General features: G+C 39.7%; 1 protein-coding gene across 3 annotated transcripts in view; it reads right to left on the bottom strand.

The window, feature by feature from the left end:
• Positions 1–14,397, bottom strand: part of ANKFN1 (ankyrin repeat and fibronectin type III domain containing 1) — a 103,091-nt gene that overhangs the window by 75,367 nt on the left and 13,327 nt on the right. For 2 of the 3 annotated variants that reach the window (XM_065034908.1, XM_021288442.2), the window contains exon 1: positions 12,405–12,591. The exons of the other annotated variant lie outside the window; for it this stretch is intronic. The gene's annotated coding sequence lies outside the window, so the exon portion shown is untranslated. Of the gene's footprint in view, positions 1–12,404; positions 12,592–14,397 lie in introns of those variants that run through there. 3 annotated transcript variants of the gene reach the window in all.

Raw genomic sequence — 14,397 nt, 5'->3', positions numbered from 1 at the left:
GCTCCGGTTGGCCTGTTGTGTTATCAGAAACCCTGGATAAACGTTTGAATATGGCAAAATCTTTGAAGCTGAAGTTTTGTCCCAGAAAGAGGGAAATCTGGAGGTGTGGTATCACATTTTTCTTCTTCGGTAAACTCCGGTGTGTCAGCCTTGCCATAAAATTTCATGTTTGATTCAGAACAATATGATTGACTTTCTCTTTTTTACAAATAAGACAGCTTATTATAAGACGAACATGGTGTACCAGGGAAAAGAGTCCACAGGGGCTGTGACTTAAGCTTAAAAGCTGGCACATTAATTATTCTTCGTGAAGCTAAAACAGCTTGAAAAGATGTTTCCTTTGACAATCATCCCTAAATCTAAAAACCTGGCTTACACTCCTTCCCACACACTACACTTTCATCTGTGAAGCAACTAGAAATGCAACTTTGAATGTACAGCGGAAAAAAAAGAGATGATAAACTCACTATTTGTGCCAAATTCATTTTGCTTAATGTGCTATTTTGGTGCTAAAATACAACTGGAATGATGATTTCTGCCGATAAAATTAGCAACCTGATACTACACTCGCTAAGTAATTTGCTGTACCTGCACATTCAATGTACCTACTTTAAAACTTGGTGGTGCGTCTTGCCACAGGGTGGGTGGGCTCAGATTTCAAGCAGCGGTTGAGCTTAAGAACGAAGTCGGCACAGAGCTGGAGCAGCAGTGCGGGGTACGGGATAACACGCTGGCTTTGGGAGTGAGGAGACTCCGTTTCTATTCTTATTATACGACCGTGACCAAGTCGCTTCCTGTTTCTCTGACCCTTCCACCCTCATCCATCAGCTGTCGGCACAGCAAGCTTGCTTTCTTACACCCACTACCTAATAAAATAGGGTCAGTAGGTGATCCTGTAACACAAATAATATCTGTACAATGCTTCTTGCCTGTGTTTATTAAGACGTATTCCCTATATGATCTGCTATGTTAGCGATCCAAGACACGGCAACATACAACATCGAACTCACAGAAGATGTTATTATCGTAATTCCCACTGGCAAATGAGTCTTACAAATACATGAACTGTTAATAATGCCAAAGGCTTTTTGTTTCCTTTGTACTCTGTAAATCTTCTAGTACATAGCATATATAAATACATTTTCAAGCATCAATTAATATACTTTATCTTATTTGTTAAAGTGTGGAAAAGTTGGTCTCTGGCAATGTATCTCTGCTGTATCTGTCAGCCATTCTTTTTTTAAGCCCACAATTTCATGTATTATTTTTATTTTTCACATAGGGTTTGATTTTTATGGAAAGGGCCCTCAGAAATTACTCGTACTTGAGAGTTTAGTTTTCTCAATCAATTTACAACCTTTATCATCAATGCAAAAGGAAGCAGAAGTTGTGTTTGAAGTGAATAAAGTGAATACAGTGAATAAAGACTGATCTAAAAAAAATGGATTACTGCTTCCTAAACAAATGTGAACAATAGGACAAATGGGGAAAATAACATGAAAGAGAATCGGAGCTTTTTTACCGTTATCTGAAGACCCAAAATACAAATTTTATTCCAGACATACTTAACTATCAGCTGCCATACAGTATTTCTGAGCTCTGATCAAACCACAGAGCACCACGGAGAACAGCTGGCAAATGTAACACACACTCCCTGGTTAAAGTTCATGTCATCGGCAGAGTAAAATGCATAGCGCTAAACCCTACAACGTGTTGAGCGTTCTGGTCTTAACCCTGGAAAGCATTAAGCACATGATTTTCTTTAACTCCTCAGAAGTCTCAGTAGTTTCACTGAAAACAATGAGACCACTTAAGCACTCAAAAATGAAGTGGAAACGCAGGTAGGCTGCTGGATGGGGACCAGGACACTCGGCAGATCCAGCCAGTAATTCACATCCTTGGGTTTGGTTGGATGCGTTTAGATCACCCGGCTTGGTACAACAACTGCAGTAACTGCAGGAGCACGAGTTCTGCGAAGGGTAAATCGTGTTGTTACAAGTAGACTGGAGAAAATCACATAACAAGGGTTAGACTTCAGTTAGATCTTGCTTGTAGCACTGATATTGTAAATGTGCAACATTAACAAGAGCCTAACATGTCAAATAACATGAAACAATGTAGAAATACAAAGTTTTGTGAGAAGAGCTTGGTTTCTTCTTTCATTAAAAGCATGGATTTAATGGAACTCAGAAGAATTATCTTTCGTTTGATAATAAACATGAGGATAAACCTAAACCTAAACTAATGAAAGATCTATGCTGAGTAATAAGGTGATCAGTTTATATACCTTAAGTACCCCAAAATATGTGAAGAGACTGTAATAACTCATCACCAAACATCCACCTTGAAGATGGGATACCTATACCAACAGAACTGCTAAATTAGTTTTTTTTGTTTGGATAAATACATTCTATATCTCACTAATATCATACCTGATTTTTTTTTTTTAAGTTTAATTTATCCTAAAATTTACCATTTAATACCCCATTCAGGCAAATGTGATGACTGGAAAACTCATAATAAAATCTCTCCTTAAAACGTAGTCTCTTTAGAACATAAGACTATTTCACATGTTTGCATTAAGAAGTAGAAAATAGAGCTCAGCACAGTCATTTAATGGGAACAATCTTAAGGCTTGTCCACACAGGAAGTAAAGTTAAATTAGCTGAAAGGTGTGAATTTAAAGTGCATTAAGGTAAAGTGAACTACAGTCACTTTACTTCTGAATGGGAACATTCACACCAAGCTTTAATGCATTTTAACTAATATACTTGAAAATCATATCTTTAGTTAATTTGTCTTAACTTCCTGTGCAAACAACTCCTCTCTAGCACTTACTGAGAACCACAATGTAGATTGATGTGGGTATATTTATAAATATGCCTATTAACTGTAAGACTCTGAGTCAATAAAATTTGGGATGTTAAATAAAAATAAGAAATATGTCCTTGCATGAACTTCCTAGTGCAAAGAGAGTGCAAACAGACCTCGTGTTCCTAGTGCAAACATACCATTAATTTAGCCCTAAATTGTATAAGAGTGTATTGAGTACCCAGAGCCAGGTAAAAAAAAATAGTCCTTAGGTATTGTGTCTGACTGTATTATTAATTTATTCCTGAAACAAATGAAATGTAAATAAATAAAAAAGGAAGTTATGTTTTCTTTAAATACAGCAGGTATATTGAGATTCACCAAGGAGGGCTAAATATAATGGACTTATATTTGATTTCGCTTAAAAAAAAGGCAAGGAAAAAAGGCTCTAAAATTCTTTCTTTTCTGAGGGATGTCTGCAAGTTGTGATTATAAAGGATGCCTCAAATTATCCAGGGAAAGCAAAACAAGACTTCGCCTCAGATAACCTGCAAAATCAATACTAACTGTGTTTTTGCTGCCACTGCTCAAGCTATAAAAACGTTCCCAGAAGCCGCCCTTACAGAGAACAGAGATACGGAGAGACTGAGATACTGAACACCTGCACGTGTCTGCAGAGGGACCGAGCGCTCGGACAAGCCAAGGAACAAAGGTGACAAGCAGTGGTCAAAGGCCCTGTGGTGCTCTCCAACCAACACGCGGAACTCAGCTTGGACCAAAAAATGTCCTTTGCAAGAGCAGGAAATAATCTGTATTTCCCACCAAGCTGGCAAAATGACATTGGGTGTCCTCAGGACACACGCGACCCTGGATGCAGCCACACGTGTTCTCAAGGTTCCACAGCAGCCGCCCAGTTCCCCCAGCTGCCTCTAAGTCCTTCCTCTCTCTTCAAAAGCTGATGAATAGCACACGTTTAGTTCAAAATGTAAGAGTGCTGAGACCTTTTTGTTTTGTTTACTGATCACTTAGAGAACAGAATAGTGGACCATGAAAAAGATTCTCTTTAAAAAGACGACTGCTAAAAGAACAGCACTGGTGGTTGCTAAAGCGTAAACTCTTTACGAAAAAAAGATGCCATTCAGCACATGCCGCCTCTTTTAGTTTATTAATTCACAAAGACCTTGGCCTGATTCAAGCGCTAGATGTTCTGATTGACTAGGCTACAGCAGAATAGAGATTAAAAGATATCTAGCAGGTGATATTTGCATCAGCCTTCAGAAATATTTTGAAAGTCTGAGTATTATCTTAGTTAGTTAACAGACAGTTAAAAGCTTCCTTAAGTGCACTGCTAATAATTGTATTCACACAGGTGGCAAAGCAATGGCCATTTACAGTTCAGCAAAATGTAAGAGACTGTCCTTGCTCAGGCATCCTGGTGCTATGCACTGTACACTGCAAAACATACTCAGTGATGAGAAACCCAGGTCTGTTCGACAGCAGCTTCTGAGCGCAGACTGTTGCTTAGACAACACTCAGCCTTCTGCTTTGAATCTCAGGCAGAGCCATAAGCCTCTGCTAGTTCCTCCCATTGCCTGATCTCACCTCACTGGGCAGCCCTTGCACTGATCCTGAGCACCCAGTTCCAATACAGCCTTTGGACGGGCTTCCCTTGGCTCGATATTCTGCATTTTGTGCTGCTGGACTGCAGGAGATCCAGACCCTGCTTGGACTAAGCTTGACTCAGTGGGACAGTTTTCTCTTTTGCTCAGCACTATAAGTCATAGTGTAACCTATAGAAAGTTGTGCAACAATCTTGATCATCCAGGATATCACACCCTAGAAATACAGGAGAACCTTAATACAGCAAAAACATTAAGAGTAAAGCCACCTGAGACAGGCAGACGTGTCTAATTCATAACATCAACCTACGAGCTAAAATTTTGACTTCAGTGATTATGGTGGAGACATTTAAATGGTTTTAAATTATAAGTCTAGCAGAAGTATTTTTCTAATAATAAGCCATTAATTCTGGCAGTTTCAGACTGTCTGAATCTAGGTATATAAACTGTAGCTGCATCAATCAGTGCTGTGTGTCTGGCTATTTCAGCCATTCCTTGTTGGTGTAAAGAAAGAACAGTTTGTCCACCAAGCACAACAGCAGCTGAGATTCCTGTTGATTGATAACTAAATGTGCCGTAGTGAAAATATATTCGGATTGAGCTGAAGAAGCAGGCACAGCAAAGACGTAATGGGGGCGGAGGAAGGAGAGAAGAAATTGGCCACAACAGGAAATTCCTTCTCATGAGTCTTCCAACTAGCTGACAAGATGGATTTCATTCCTGCAGGTAACAGGGCCTTTATATTTCATTTTTCACAACATGCAAACTCTTCACTACCCTATACGCAAACTCATTTGCAGAAAAATTGTTCTTCCTGTTAAAGACATTTCTCTGCTCTATATTAGGACTGTTTCACATATAGGATCCACTGAAGCCAACAAAATCTCTGTGTAAAGAAAGGAGATATATAAAGGGAAGGTATTCTGCCGGTTGAAGAATCCTTTATTGACCACAATTAGGAAGCTGGAAATTTCTGAAGTCTAAGGTGGTTTATCAAGAGGCCTATGGTATTTATTTCCAGAGATCCAATGATTTTGCTGTTCAAAATTGGCAGAAGTTCACAGATGTCACTTGATTTAAGTTGAAGAGCCTTATTTTTAAAGCTTTAAATTTCTAGCTAGGAAAGGAACATTTTCTGCTGTAAACGTCAGTATCAGTGTTATACACAGTGACAAGTAAAACTCATTTTCCAGTTTGGTGAAAGTTTCAGGGTTTGGGTTCTCAGCCAAACGTCTGTCTGAACTTCGGAGTTTTGACAGCCTGAAAAACAAGCTCGAAGTCTCAGAGCAACAGATTTCCACCATTTGCAAACTGTGGAAATCTAGGCTAGAAAACTTTGACAAAATTTGGCCCAGGTCCTGATTTTGTAGCTCAAGTATGTGAGCATCAGTACAGCAGTTATTAACACAACATTAGAATTTCCTAACACATTAGTCTTCTTTTCTAACATTCATTCAATCAGTATGGAAAGACTTTTTTCATCCTATGCAGTAAAATATTAAAGAAATGCCATACTGTTAGCTGTATTGGAAGACATAGTGAGGAAGAGACAGTCACCATGCCTTCATTTCACGTATTTCCATCGGTAGGAAATGCTTCCTTTAAGGTCAAAGCAGTGGGGAAGCATCTAGGAGTAACTGAGAGTGGTCAAATTCGGATGTCACTGACCTCCATGTGGCGAGTCTGGGCCCCCCGTTTTGCCACCTAAGCTGTGTAAGTCAACTACAATCCAAAGGACTGAACCACGAATTCGCAGTTATATCTGAAAACAAATTCGGAACAATCTTTTCATCCTTAAATACCTTTTATGATTTGCAGATTTCTTGGTAGTGGCTGAAGAGTTTAGATGCAGTTTAAAAAGATACTTGAAAGCCCAAATCTTCCTTTATGAGTGGGAATTCACACAGCCGTATCAGCACAATTAATTAATCTGCTTATATTTAGGTGTGGGCTGAAATATCTTGGTCAGTTGATACCTGAGATTGGAAGAGCTGTAAATACAACATCAGGGATGTAATTTTTAAATGTTTTTGTGGTAATAGCCAGATTCAGACCTCAACTTTTCACGGGAGAAAACTATGAGAATAACTAAATTGAATTAATTTTCACCCTGAAAGAAAAGCAGAAACCCTCCCCTATCAAGACAGCTTATTTACCATTGACAGTCAAGCTTTCGTTCTTATTGGGGTTCATGACTTCGTGTTTTTCTCATTTTTCTTTAAAGCTCTCTGGCATTATCTTTTCTAATCAGTTATGAAAAGCACAAAGCAAAATGATGTGGCAGAGGTTTATGCTCTTGAGAAATCAGCCTCCTGGAGTGACTTCTAAATTAAGAAAATACAGTTTTGTTTCATTTTTTTCTTGGCAATCTCCATGTAAACTAAAAAGATACCATTCCCCATCCCATCAAGCCACATCGTTCTTGGAAAAAGAACCGCAACATTCATTTCTACAAAAGAACTTGTCTGGAACAAACTAGGAATGAAAATCAGATTTATTTTTATTTCTTTCTGGGTTTGTTGTGTGACCCAATGAAGGGGCACGACCCCATTCCTGGTGAATAGACTTAACTCCAAATTAGCTTCCCCTCCTCAGCAAAAGTGCTGCAAAGGGGTTTCTGAGGTGATGGAGCTGGTGGTGACCACAGGGAGGCTCAGGTTCACACCCCATGTAGAACCTATTAGCAGTAGTAATGGTGTGGTAGCATTTATGAGTCAGGGATTAGTGTCATCTGATGATATTGAACCCATCTACAAACTGCCTGTTTCCTTACTTCAGTTACAGACATGCCCTATAGACCTTTTTAAGATAAGAAGATAAAAACTTTGGTTGATCCGTCATGTCTAACTGGGGAAGATGGATAAAAGATCCCTTTGTCTTTCCTTTGCTCAGAGGGCTGGTGCCAAGTCCAGGCTATTTCATTATTTCCCTTTTTCTCTTCTGTTTTGATGTTTCCAATGTTGCAATGAAAACCATTCCTTTTTCCTGTGCTAGAACCACTTTTGTATTGCAATATTAACCTCACCTGGTGCAGAAGCAGGTGAATGAGACCTCTTGTGCTGTTCACTGGAGATGCAGAGAAACCTGCACAGGATGCACGAGCCACCTTTTATCTTTGTATTTCTATTTACAATTAATGCATTTAACTGAGGGAGAAAAGATGGCTGTGTGGCCTTTAGATCCCACTCCTATATCAAGGGCACTTTCCTGAGAGACAAATGCTTCCATATACTAAGAAAGAATTACATAAAAGAATCTTCTCCGACTTTCCCATACGCAAGGACTGCATTTAAATTTCACAGTGGTTACCAAATACTTTAATTTTACCTCTTCTTCCTAGCATGTCTGACCAAGCACACCACATAAAAGCCCTCCCCATGCACTATCAAGCAGATTAGGAGAAACTAGGTAAAAAATGCATTTAATTTTTACACCTCCTCTACAGACTAGTCAGATGCAAACTGAGGTGTTCTGTCTGCCACCAGTGATTCTCTTTCCGAACATGAAAACAAAACCACAAAGTCGCTGACAGTCTATTTTTATATTTCTACCCATACAAGTTTGGTCATGGCTTCTCTAAGGATGCATAGCTGTCCTCATGTGAACCTGGAGGAGACCTCAGTGTCCCCTTTTATGGATTATGTTTCCTTTCTATTCAACCAGATGGAAACTTGGGGCTTTTTCAGCTTTGCAGTCTGGATTGCAAGCTGGGGTTTGCTCTGCTTCTGGCTTTTCCTTTATTTCCATTTCATTTTCCATTGCATTTGTCTACCGAGGAAATCACTGCAAATTACACCGGGACATAAAATTACAGCATACTGATTACCTTGCAGTAATTTCTTGTGTTAATCGACTCACCATACCCCAAATTCTTAGAAAGAGGAAGAAACTGTCTTGTACATTCACAGAATCACAGAATGTTAGGGATTGGAAGGGACCTCGAAAGCTCATCCAGGGCTACAACACAAATGTGCACCATGTTTGGCAAGGATGGAAGGCTGGGGAGGCAGAGACACTTTGGGTTTGGGTGAAGATTTACTGGAATCTTCTGTGGTGCTTGTGTTTTTGGTGTGACGAGATAAATTCTTGCAGACAGTAAAAAAAAATGGGCTCAGGGTTAGAAGTGTAGAGTAAATCAGATAAATTATTTCCTTTCCATCATGAAACATGAATACTTTGTACATGATTCTACAGCTGAAATTCATCATTAATGGTTTCCTGTGCTTTGGTTAAATCCAAAACAGGAATGGAGAGCTTTTGAAAGTTTTTACTTCTCGTGACTCAGTATAGCCACTAATAATGGCTTCCACCATGTATAGGACAGAGTTCTCGATGTGTGAGAGAACAGCGAGTGCCGGCAGTTCAGTAGGCATTTCATAAAATAAGAGCTTCTTCCGAACTAAAAGGATTTTAAAACGGTGGCTTTTAGAAATCTGTCTTTATGGGAGTCATTCATTTTTTGATATAAAGGTTGGACTCTGAAATTTGTATGGGAAGAACTGGATTATTAACATGCAAAACCAGGCACCAGCAGACACATAATATACCTGTCTCGAGATATTTTTGAAATCTCACCTGAAATAGTTAATAGCTAATACAAAAATTGCTGCAGAGGAAGCTAAGGTGTCAGTTTATGTGTGTTAGTGTCCAGTAACCATGTAGTCACTTTGAACACTCAGAACACTCAGTCCAGTTGAGGCCTGGATCTAGTGCAGTGCCTCAGGGGTCAGCACTGGGCCCTATATTATTCAATATATTCATCAATGATTTGGACGAGGGAATAGAGTGCACTATCAGCAAGTTTGCTGATGACACCAAGCTGGCAGGAGTGGCTGACATGCCAGAGGCTGTGCTGCCATCAGAGACCTGGACAGGCTGGAGAGTTGGGCTGGGAAAAGTTTAATGAAATAGAACAAGGGCAAGTGTAGGGTCTTGAATCCGGGTAGGAACAACCCCAGGTTCCAGTATAAGTTGGGAAATGACCTATTAGAGAGCAGTGTAGGGGAAAGGGACCTGGGGGTCCTGGTGGACAGCAGGATGACCATGAGCCATGACCACGGCGCTGCTCATTGCCCTTGAGTTTTTAAGGACATCCCACTGTTATTTTTACTTTTGTTTTTTTTTTTCAGTGAAATAAATCTTTGGGCTATAACACTTTCCCGTTGTTTATTCAGTACAGTTTATACCCTATCAAGGATGCCTACACATCAAGCTAACATAATGTGATTATAGCAATTTTGTCAGAAATGAGCTGGCAAGGGCAACACTAACAATGAAGACGTGAAGGCACTAGATTTAGTACACCTTGGAAACCAGACTGGTCTCATGAGTTGTTGGAGAGTTTGTCCTCTCATCAACCTGGATCACACTAACCCCATTGCCACAGTGTTTTTACAGCTGCTGTTACCGTTGTCAGTAGGAGCGCGCCAGCATATGCTACAGTAAGGGCTGGATTTGGCTCAGTGACACAACATGACTATTACAAATGGGATGTCGGGGCAATGAAAGCTTTGGGGCACTTTGTCTACTTTCAGGGCCTCCACCTGCTGATACCTGCTGATCTTTTTAATGAATAAATCAGACTGAAAAAAAAATCAATCACGTTATAAGCCTTGCCTTTAACTTGGTGTTGAAAAAACATAGAGTACGTAAAAATGGTAAAATCCAGAAATTTGATCTGTGTGAGATTATCCTTCATCCTAAAAGCATGAAACTTCTCCAACTTCTTGGCTGCCAGCCACATAAATAAGCTTCTCATAACTTCTCCTATAGGTCGATCATCATTCCTTCCTTTAATCTTTAAGACTAACATCCACTTTTTCTTCCGTTTCAGCTTACTCTAGATATGTGGCCTATATATGAAGCATAAAAAAAAATTAAATAGGTGTTGGTATCAACCTAATCTGCTGCTTCTACATTAGATCTTCACTTCCTGTCCTAAGATATGTAGCACGTCTGTAGATTATTAGAATTCTTGTTATTTGCTTAGTTTCCAGATTAAGTTGATCCCTTAGCGTTACTTCCTTGCCTCCAGATTTCTGGGGAAGCTTCACTCACGTTTGCAGTGCACTTCAAATGGATGAAAGGCAATGTAAACCTCCTGCTAATAACTGGAAATTTATTAAACCTGAAATAACTCGAAGTGCTCTGAGGGGCTTATTCATACAAAATCTCTAACAGGAGGTCTGGCAAAAGGAGGGACATTTTTGGACTCTATCCAAAAAGACAGGCTAAATGATGACCCAGAAAAACCAGCAGAACTAGACACCAAGTGGGGATGGAGGAGGTAATCAAGAAGATCAACCTGCAATCACTTAAAATGTTTGCTAAAACCCACCTAAACCCAGGATTTTCTTCACATATTAAAAAATATGCACATCAGTTTTGATTTTGGAACTCAAACACTGCTTACTAAATGTAAAATATTTTAATCCTGTACCTTAGCTGGTATCACTGATTCATGCAGTAGCACTGTTTGAAGTAGAGCTTTAAAGGGGGGAAATATAACCACAGAGAGAAAAGGAGAACAATTCATTTCAATGACATTACATTGTTGCCTTCATCTTTATTCAGGCACAAAAGCTAACATTATTCATAAAGGTGAAAACATGGCAATTTTTCATAATTGAAATTGGAGCTAAGAGACAAATTGTCAATTGCCATGCAAAAGGGAGTATTGTGACTGTTTGAACCTGTGATCATCTAGGAAAAGCTCAGTGGCACAGGTTGCTGTACCAGCACATCGCGAGTGATCTCTGGAGGTTGGTATTGCACACGGAATAGGAAGAGCAATAACAACATTACTGACAGGACTGTGGAGAGCTGGTGCATGATACTTCTGCAGCTGCTCTGCGCATGTAGTTACCAACGACTATTTTTTCCTGCAGTAATCACATTTGAAATGAGAGCAACTAAGTTGCCTGTAGTGGGAAATGCATTCACTGCGACATTATGAGACTTGTCTCTAAGTGTGGAATAAAAGGAAGCCTGCATCCAAATGATTGGTATGAAGCACTTTTTGTCAAAATATGAACTCAAATACCTGAATTTTAATACAAATGTGATGAAAAATTGTGACCAGAGGGACTTTGTACATTAAATTAGGAAGAACTGAGAGACAAATTTGACTCTTATGCAAGTCTCCCACAAAATGACTGGCTTAAAATTAGATTAAATCAGGTGTCTCTTTTTAGGTAAAATGACTAGAAACTTATGGAGTTTATGCATTAGGCTTTTCCAATAGACTGGCAAGAGCTCTGGTTATATGTAACACTTTAGGGATAGCAGGACCAGCGTTTCAATACATGCAAAGATTAAATTCTGTTATTTCATAGTACACTGGATGACACTGAAACACAGCTACTATTTTACCAATGCTATAGCTATTTTGAGGGAAACAAACTGCTCTATTTTTGTTGTTTATACACCAACATATACAAATTCTTATGCATATGCACATCTATGTACAGACACTACATGCACATATCTCCTATACCACGAAGAAAAGCAACTACATCTACCTACAGAAAAGTTAATTGAGTTAAATCTTCAGGAAAAGAGCAATACTGTATCTCAGATTCTGCACACCTTATCATTAACCTGAAAAGCAAATATGATTTTGCCAAACAATATGGTATATTTCTACAGTACTTTACAGTCTTTTCAAGATCCTCATGGCATCTCATCTCTATTTGGTGGATGGGGAAAGAAAACAGAGAGGCAAGGTGAGATGTTCAGGGCTATAAAGGAAGTCAGTAGCATACTACGGACTAGAACCCAGTTGTGCTAATGTTTCCAAACCCTGAAATACTAAATGCAGACAAGCAATCCTACCAGTAAACAAGGTAAGCATCACATTAGTACCCCTGTTTCAAACATACATGCCTACTGGGAAGTGCTGGACACTTCTGGTTGCCAGCCAGTAAACTTTCCCCCTCCTCAGCGTGAACTCTGATTGCGTGCCAGTTCACTTACCCACGATTATCATTTTTTCTGTCTGATGAGCGTAGAACAATTGCCTTTCGAGCACTGGTTAGCTAGAGCCGGAAGAACCGTTTGCCTCCAGCCCAGCTGCCGGACTCTCCATGCAAGATGCTGTGCAAAATGTTGAGTTAAAAGAAAACACGAGTAAGGGGAAAAGAGAGCTCTCTGAGAACCTCCACATGGTTCCTGTTGCTAAGGGAACCACTCCCTTTGTCTGCATAGGTTAGGAATGGCTGCTTCGTTTGGAGTCTGTCTCTTAACTACCGAAAACAGCACAACAATTTCAGCAAGAAAAAAACCCAGACCTCCAGAATATCTTATGCCCAAAGAAAAACTGAACTGCCTTGGAATTCTTACATTAAACCCAGCTATTAATAGTCGATTTGAGTGACTCCGAGGAGACTGTAGAACTCATCTGTGCCATCTGATGGGACAATACACCACTGCACACAGTTTAATTTAGTTACTGTAATCAGCTTTTGGGATCTAGGTAGCTGATTACAAAAAGATAGATCAAGAAATCAGATCCAGTTTGCTACAACAAATGGAGAGAGATCAATAGCAGGAAATACAAGCTTTTAATAGGTATTCATGACAAACTATTGAAGAGGGATGCCTTTACTTCCACAGGATCCTATAAAAATCCAAACCCGAACCCTCTGCGGTTGTTCTTCCGTGCTGCCTCTCATCTCCCAGGGCCAGCGCTTCACTGGCCACGTTCCCGAACCGCAAATATTTGATACTCTACGGTCTGTACCAGCCCACTGGTCTCAGTCCAATTCAGCACACGGAGGTGGAAATCCCCACTTCTTTGTCCATCCCTGGTTTTAAAGAATGGGGACAAAGATGTGGATTTCTGGATAAGGGTGATTTCACTGTGAGTCTGAGGTCCTACACCATGAAGAGCTATAATAAGAGAAATTGTCATGAAGGTTTTTACATAGAGAACAGAAGCACCATGAGTTTAACCCCAAACTTTTTGTTTGCATTAAGAAAATCAGCCTCCTCATGAAAACATACGGCACAACATGCATTGCACAACCCAGTCCTATCTCATTCTCGCTTTCAAGTGACATCAAAACCAGCATCCTAAAGTACTGTGAGTGTAAATTGTATTTGTGGAATTACTTGTTTCAATACCTTCATATTATGGGGTAGAAATAGTCAAAGACTTGGATCCAGATCCAAATTTTCAAGCATAGACTTTTCTGAGCCCCTTAAAGGATCCAGAGATCAATCAGAAAAATGTGCTACGTTAATGTCTGGATGAATAGACAAAAGTTCAAAATCTTAGATGATGCACTTCTGTGCTGTGATTGCATCTGTGGGGAGAGGTCAGAACTAGTTCAGTCTTATGGCAAAGAGCTAAGCTTTGCTTTGTGCAAGGTAGTTGCTGAGGAAAGTCAGTACCAGTGTTCTCTATTCTCCAGAGAGCTGAGCTCTTTTTTTCCTCCTCAGTCAGACTGTTGCTCTTAGAGAACGCTGGTCAGATAACAGTATGAGACGTCTTTGCTTACACACCACAGTCCAGTGCTGATTCTTTGACATAAAGGCCTGAAGAATTCAGCTGTCACTTCATTGCACATGTTGAATTGTATTTGCAGCATGATATGTGTTGCACCCCCCTCTCCCTTTTTCCTCTCACCCCAATGAGTCAAATAAAGCAGTCAAGATTGCTTTGTAGAGAGGCCCTTCTGCTTTCCTTTGCAAAAAGATTAGGAGATTAGAGAGGGCAACTGAGAGTTCAATTTAGGGACATTAGAAAGCAACCATTAACACACAGGTTTCTGTTGCATCACTTTTAGCAAGGACCAATTAAAATAAAACCAATTTAGAAGTTGATTATTTTATTAATCTTAAAATTTCCTTTCAGAAGGTGAATTTGAATTGCTCGATCTTGTGTGTATACACACACACATCCCATTTTCTCCCCATGCGTAGTCTGACGTCAAGGTTCATATAAGCAAAGGATGTTGGGATTCTG

This window comes from Columba livia, chromosome 18 (genome assembly GCF_036013475.1).
Source record: "Columba livia isolate bColLiv1 breed racing homer chromosome 18, bColLiv1.pat.W.v2, whole genome shotgun sequence".
In the NCBI taxonomy this organism is placed as follows: Eukaryota; Metazoa; Chordata; class Aves; order Columbiformes; family Columbidae; genus Columba; species Columba livia.
The sequence above is the reverse complement of the archived record's forward strand: the minus strand, read 5'-3'. Positions and strand labels throughout refer to the sequence as shown.